Here is an 8079-nt window from a genome sequence, read left to right as displayed (position 1 = left end):
ATTCCGTCTCTGCTTTAAGATGTAGTCTCCCACAGTGGCAGGCCTGTGGTTTCTTGAACAGATTCAATGAGTTGAAGTTGAGGTGAGGGTCTTGTAAAATGAAGGGTTCACAACAGGTTGCAAGTTTCCTTTGCAGTCAAATACCTAGGAGGATGATTCTCAGGTGAACTTTAAAACTTGAACAGATTAAGTACTTTGGCTGTTTGATGACTTGCAGCTAATTTCAGAGTCTGGTTCTCAGACTGGTTAATGACTGATGGTTCTTGAAAGGCAAAGATGACACACACACAGCCTTATGTTTTTATCTCTCTAAATAAAGAAAAATCTTTCATCCTACAGAATGTGATGGTAGGGGATGCCAGGTTCATTTGATTGTGAAGTCTGTTATCTCTTGTCTTTTTTTCCGCAGTCTTCCCATATCTCTTTGAGTCTTCACATAAAGCTTGTTATTTCAAGTTGATTTCCCATCAGAATGTTTGGAGTTCAAACCCATCACTACACAATGGTAGATAGATAATGCTCTTTCACACTTAATTTGTGGATAACTGGTCTTGTCAGTTGTCTTTTTTTAAATTGCGAACCTGGAGACATAAGGAGGGTGATTCTCCGGCGGCGTTACGCTCTCGCTTGAACGAAATGAGCCCGGTGAATAGCGGGAGAGGCCGAAAACGAGAACCGCACCACGCGCCAAATTGTTGCCGATGCAACTGACCTGCTTCCCTAGGTGAAATTATGATTTCGCTGTAGTGTGGTGACAAACCAATTATCATCACCTAAGCTCTATTTGCATACAATTAAGGGGAGCCACTCAGATCCAACGGCCTCCCGTCATTCATCGGTCTCCCCAGCAAGTGGTCGCGCTGGCGCCGATTAGTGCTCCTTTTATAAACCTGACCCTGGCAGAAGGGCTGCCAGGTGGGGAGCCGAGGTGGTGGACAGCCATCCTTGCTCACAGGCAAAGCACCTGGGGGCACTGGGCTTGTCGCCGCAGTGCTCGGCGGGGGATGGCAGACCCTCGGCTGGGGGGGGGGTACCTCCACAGGTGTGGGCCACTATGGGATGGGGGGAGGTGCTGGGGGGGAAGCAACCAGGGGGCAACTGCGCACGGCACCACCATGCCAACTCCTGGATCGTGTGTACCCATTCCAGGGGCATCCCTTGTCCATGCCCATCTGCCTCACCAACCACCCATAACCCCCACCGACTGCCGAGGCCTCTGGCCGTGCGGCTGGAGGCTATTGCTAATAGGGAATTGGAAATAATGGTTAAGTGAGCACTTCATACAACCCAAGTGGATTCCCGTGGGTGGGCGGGCCATGTAGCATGTGGGAGTCATTGCCTAGCATCCTAATCAGACCATGATGCCTATACACTGTGTCTGAACACTGCAGAGGCAACACCACGCTCGCAGCAGCCAACATTTGAACGCCCAGGGGATGGGACACAGCTCCGGGAACATGTCCACAACCGGAGGGTGGGTGATGTGGTGGTATCCACCTGTATTAAAGGCTGATCAGAACTGATTTTATATTAAATCATATATTCACTTTATATTAAAAACTGATCAGAGCTGATGTTATATTAAATCATGTATTTAACCCTATATTAAAAACTGATGACTGATGAAGTCAATTATCTCTTGTAAACCATTACTTATCGCAATAATGTTTTTTAATATATATTACAGACATTATCTTTGTAAGTGTCCAGATGCAGTGAACTCATTAAGTCTTGTGGCCTTGTCTGGATTGTCTGGATAAGCTCTGCCAACTAAGGGAGGATATCACTTGTCTAGTGGCCTTGCCACTATGGGGGACTACTGCTTGGCAAGAGACCTTGCCAAGAAGGGAGACTGGTGTTTTTCTGGAGATAGCTACCGGAGGTATCAACCTCGTATCTTTAGGAACAAGTGCCCTGCTGGACCTCCCTAGAAACCAAGGTCTTGCCGACCAAGAGAGAGACTGTTCTTTGTCTCGGAATAACTGGGGAGTCAATCTATCTTTCAGAAGCTGATGCTTTGTAAAAGACTCCCTAGAACTCCCTAACTACAAAAAAGATCTAAATGCTTAAGAGCCGGCTACGAAAGTTAGAATTTTGCTTGGAGAGCTGTTTAGGAGATTGCTGGGTGTTTATTTGACCAAGCTGCTATCTCAACTCGTAGAGTTCTGCTCTTGATTGAGTATCGAGCTCCGAGACTACTCGTCGATGTAAGTATGAAATGTTTATAGCTTAAGCAATTATGTAGTTAGGGAGGTCACAGGCTAACTCTTCACATATCCTGTATTTGTCAAACTATCATTTATCAAAAATACTTGTATTACCTTTTTTCTTTAAATAAATTGCGTATATATTTTACCTTACAGATCTGTGTCTATTTTAATAAATAAGAGTGACATTTAACTAAGACTCATCATATTCTCACCCTTTGAGGCTATCTGGAGGGTCACTTGCCCATGCCTGGCTCTCAAGTATTAGAAATATTTAGTTGACGTTAAGGAAAAGGTAGCCATCTAAGTCACAGTCTATCCTGTACACTGAAGGTAGTGAAAGCAAAGCACATTGTGGATACTATAATTAGAACTCCCAAATAGCATGCCTTACTTTAGATATTCCCAAGACCTTGTCTGGTAGCTTACAACCTCGACTAATCGGGAAGATCTTAGATAGAATACTCCTCAACTGTCACACTGAGTGCCACAGGGCGGGGACCAGTGGCAGGTCCAGGTGACATCATGAGCGGGTGTCCCTGATACAGGGTCTGGGGTCAGGTGAGGGGGCCTGATGCGACTACATGTGCATAGGCAGGGCATTCTGGGTGGATTTGGATTTGATTTATTGTCAAATTTAATGAGTGTAGCGCACAAAGACTCACGAGAGACGAATAGAGATGAAGTCGATGAGGCTTTATTAAGTGTGACTTGTTCCCCGCAGTTCAGCAACAGACTGGCCTGCGGGGGAGAACTCCTGGTTCTTATACTCTGCCTTCAGGGCGGAGCTAGAGGTCAACAGCCAACCAGGACCCGGGATCTGTCAGCCAATTGCGCCCGCACATGTTTCCGGAGCAAGATGGGTCCTGGGGCCGCCAGCCAGGTCGGCAGCGACGTTCCAGAGGAGGACATCCTGGGGAAGACAAGGAGGCGCTCATGAGGCGTTTGGTTAGTAGTGGTACACAGTAGCGACCGGATGGAGTGGAGGGCATCCGGGAGGACCTCCTGCCACCGTGAAACTGGGAGATCCCTGGACCGTAGGGCCAGTAGGACGGTCTTCCAGACCGTGCCGTTCTCCCTCTCTACTTGCCCGTTCCCCCGGGGGTTGTAGCTGGTCGTCCTGCTCGAGGCTATACCCTTGCTGAGCAGGAACTGGCGCAGCTCGTCACTCATGAAGGAGGACCCCCTGTCGCTATGGACGTATGCGGGGCAACCGAACAGTGTGAATATGGTGTTAAGGGCTTTAATGACTGTGGCCGCTGTCATGTCAGGGCAGGGGATGGCGAAGGGGAAACGGGAGTACTCGTCCACCACGTTCAGGAAGTATGTGTTGCGGTCGGAGGAGGGGAGGGGCCCTTTGAAATCCAGACTGAGGCGTTCAAAGGGACGGGAGGCCTTGATCAGGTGCGCACTATCCGGCCTGAAAAAATGCGGTTTGCACTCTGCGCAGATGTGGCAGTTCCTTGTGACTGTACGGACCTCCTCCACGGAGTAGGGGAGGTTGCGGGACTTTATAAAATGGTAGAACCGAGTGACCCCCGGGTGGCAGAGGTCCTCGTGGAGGGTTTGGAGACGGTTAATTTGTGCGTTGGCATCGGACGGCTCGTTCAGCTTTCCGGGACGGTACAAGATCTCACAGTTGAAGGTGGAGAGTTCGATCCTCCACCTTAAGATCTTGTCAGTTTTAATTTTGCCCCGCTGTGCATTATCGAACATGAAAGCTACTGACCGTTGGTCAGTGAGGAGAGTGAATCTCCTGCCGGCCAGGTAATGCCTCCAAAGTCGCACAGCTGCCACTATGGCTTGGGCTTCCTTTTCCACTGAGGAGTGGCGGATTTCTGAGACGTGGAGGGTTCGGGAGAAAAAGGCCACGGGTCTGCCCGCTTGGTTAAGGGTGGCCGCTAGAGCTACATCGGAGGCGTCGCTCTCGACCTGGAAGGGGAGAGACTCGTCGATGGCGCGCATCGTGGCCTTTGCGATATCCGCTTTGATGCGGCTCAAGGCCTGGTAAGCCTCTGTCGACAGAGGGAAGGTCGTGGTCTGTATTAGGGTGCGGGCCTTGTCTGCGTACTGGGGGACCCACTGGGCGTAATATGAAAAGAACCCCAGGCAGCGTTTTAGGGCTTTTGAGCAGTGAGGGAGGGGAAATTCCATGAGGGGGCGCATACGTTCGGGGTCGGGGCCTATTATCCCATTGCGCACTACATATCCCAAGATGGCTAGCCGGTTTGTGCTAAAAACGTACTTGTCCTCGTTGTATGTGAGGTTCAAGGCTTTAGCGGTCTGGAGGAATTTTTGGAGGTTGGCGTTGTGGTCCTGCTGATCGTGGCAGCAGATGGTTACATTGTCGAGATACGGGAACGAGGCCTGCAACCCGTGTTGATCAACCATTTGGTCCATCTCTCGTTGGAAGACCGAGACCCCGTTTGTGACGCCAAATGGGACCCTTAGGAAGTGGTATAATCGCCCGTCTGCCTCGAAGACTGTGTACTTGCAGTCACTTGGGTGGATGGGGAGCTGATGGTAGGCGGACTTGAGGTCCACGGTGGAGAAGACCTTACATTGTCGGATATGCGGGGGAGAGGGTACGCATCTAGCTGTGTGTACCTGTTGATGGTCTGGCTATAGTCTATGACCATCCTTTGCTTCTCCCCTGTCTTTACTACTACCACCTGTGCTCTCCAGGGACTATTGCTGGCCTGGATTATGCCTTCCTTCAGTAGCCGCTGGACTTCGGACCGAATGAATGTCTGGTCCTGGGCGCTGTACCGTCTGCTCCTAGTGGCGACGGGTTTGCAATCCGAGGTGAGGTTTGCAAACAAGGACGGGGGCTCAACCTTGAGGGTTGCGAGGCCGCAGATAGTGAGTGGGGGTATTGGGCCGCCGAATTTGAAAGTTAGGCTCTGCAGATTGCACTGGAAGTCTAATCCCAGTAATGTGGGCGCGCAGAGTTGGGGAAGGACGTAGAGCCTGTAGTTTTTAAACTCCCTCCCTTGCACCGTTAGGGTCACTATGCAGAAGCCTTTGATCTGTACGGAGTGGGATCCTGCAGCTAGGGAAATCTTTTGCGCACTGGGACGGATGGTCAAAAAACAGCGTCTTACCGTGTCGGGATGGATGAAGCTTTCTGTGCTCCCGGAGTCGACCAGGCATGGTGTCTCGTGCCCGTTGATCAGCACCGTTGTTGTCGTCGTCTGAAGCATCCTGGGCCGTGCTTGGTCCAGCGTCATTGAGGCCAGACGTGGTCGTAGTGCTTCAGCGTCTTCTTCGAACCCCGTGGAGCCGTCGATGCTGGGGTCCATTGTTGCCGTCCAAGATGGCGGCGGGGGTGAACAAAATGGCCGCCCCCATGCATCGCACATGGCTGGGGGGTCACAAGATGGCGGCGGAGGTGGACAAAATGGCCGCCCCCTTGCGTCGCACAGGGCTGGGGGATTCCAAGATGGCGGCGCCCCTCCTCCCCTCGTGGTGGCCGGGACCCAAAATGGCGGCGCCTGCGGGTCGCACATGGGGCGCTGGGGGGGTTGGGGAGCGTTAGAAACGCGCAGGACTCCTTGTTCTCCCGGGACAGCGGTGGCCGGGACCCAAAAGGGCTGCGCCTGCGGGTCGTACATGGGGCGCTGGGGGGGGGGGGTTGGGGAGCGTTAGAAACGCGCAGGACTCCTTCTTCTCCGGGGACAGCGGCGACCTCCCGGGACCGGCACACAGCCGCGAAATGGCCCTTTTTCCCGCAGCTCTTGCAAATCGCTGCGCGGGCCGGGCAGCGCTGCCGGGGGTGTTTCGCCTGGCCGCAGAAATAGCAGCGGGCCCCCGCGGGACGACTTGGCGTCTGAACCGCGCAAGCCTGTGGGGTGGGGGGGGTTTGTCGCGACGGGGGTCCACGGAGCCCAAGGGGCTGCCGCGCGGTCGAGGCCGTACGCGCGGGCGTTTCGCGCGGCCACATCTAGTGAGGCTGCAAGGGCCCGTGCCTCTGAGAGTCCTAGCGACTCTTTTTCTAAAAGTCTTTGGCGGATTTGGGGAGAGTTCATACCAGCCACAAACGCATCGCGAATTAACATGTCCGTGTGTTCAATCGCGTTTACCGTCGGGCAGCTGCAGGCCCGTCCCAAAATTAGCAGCGCGGCGTAGAATTTGTCTAGCGATTCTCCGGGACTTTGCCGTCTCGTTGCGAGTTGGTAGCGTGCGTAGATCTGGTTCACTGGGCGATCATAGATGCTTTTTAGTGCTGCGAACGCCGTCTGGAAATCCTCTGCGTCTTCGATGAGAGGGAAAATTTCCGGGCTTACCCTCGAGTGCAGGACCTGTAGTTTCTGGTCTTCTGTGACCCGGCCGGGGGCCGTTCTGAGGTAGGCCTCGAAACAAGTCTGCCAGTGTTTAAAAACTGCTGCTGAGTTCACTGCGTGGGGGCTGATCCTCAGGCATTCCGGGATGATCCTGAGCTCCATAGTCCTTTAAGCACGCTTAATAAATTGTAGCGCACAAAGACTCACGAGAGACGAATAGAGATGAAGTCGATGAGGCTTTATTAAGCGTGACTTGTTCCCCACAGTTCAGCAACAGACTGGCCTGCGGGGGAGAACTCCTGGTTCTTATACTCCGCCTTCAGGGCGGAGCTAGAGGTCAACAGCCAACCAGGACCCAGGATCTGTCAGCCAATGACATCACGGCTTCACAGTCCCACATGACCCCTAATGCATACTACCACAATGAGGTACAGTGAAAAGTATTGATCTGCGTACAGTCCAGACAGATCATTCCATACATGAAAGAAAAACATAGGGCATACATAAATACCCACCAAAAACATAGGGCATACACAAATACACAATGTAAATATATAGACACAGGCATTCATTGGGTGAAGCATACAGAGTGTAGTACTACTCAGTAGCAAAGATATGTGAAGAGATCAGATCAGTCCATAAGAGGGTCATTCAGGAGTCTGGTAACAGCGGGGAAGAAGCTGTTTTTGAATCTGTTTGTGCGTTCTCAGAATTTTGTATCTCCTGCTAAATGGAAGAAGTTGGAAGAGTGAGTAAGCCGGGTGGGAGGGGCCTTTGATTATGCTGCCCACTTTCCCCAGGCAGCGGGAGGTATAGACAGAGTCAATGGATGGGAGGCAGGTTTCGGGTGATGGACTGGCCGGTGTTCACGACTCTCTGAAGTTTCTTACTGTCTTGGGCCGAGCAGTTGCCATACCAGGCTGTGATGCAGCCAAATTGGATGCTTTCTGTGGTGCATCTGTAAAAGTTGGTAAGAGTCAATGTGGACGTGCCGCATTTTCTTAGTTTTCTGAGGAAGTATAGGCGCTGTTGTGCTTTCTTGGTCGTAGCGTCGATGTGGGTGGACCAGGACCGATTGTTGGTGACGTGCACACCTAGGAATTTGAAGCTGTCAACCATCTCTACCTCAGCACCATTGATGCAGACAGGGGTGTGTATGATATTTTGCTTCCTGAAGTCAATGACCAGCTCTTTAGTTTTGCTGACATTGAGGGAGAGATTGTTGTTATTACACCACTCCACTAGGTTCTCTATCTCCCTCCTGAACTCTGACTCATTGTTGTTCGAGATCTGATCCACTATGGTCGTGTCATCAACAAACTTGTAGATGGAGTTGGAGCCACACTTTGCCATGCAGTCGTTTGTGAGTAGGGAGTATCGGAGGGGGCTAAGCACGCAGATTTGCGGGGCCCCGGTATTGAGAGGACTATCGTGGAGGAGGTGTTGTTGTTTATCCTTGCTGATTGTGGTCTATGGGTCAGAAAGTCGAGGATCCTATTGCAGAGGGAGGAGCCAGGTCCTATGTTTTGGAGCTTTGATATGAGCTTGGTGTTGAAGGCGGAGCTGTAGGAGTCTGAAGTAGGAATCCT

The sequence above is a fragment of the Scyliorhinus torazame genome, chromosome 2, assembly GCF_047496885.1.
Source record: "Scyliorhinus torazame isolate Kashiwa2021f chromosome 2, sScyTor2.1, whole genome shotgun sequence".
Lineage (NCBI taxonomy): Eukaryota > Metazoa > Chordata > Chondrichthyes > Carcharhiniformes > Scyliorhinidae > Scyliorhinus > Scyliorhinus torazame.
This window is presented reverse-complemented; position numbering follows the sequence as displayed.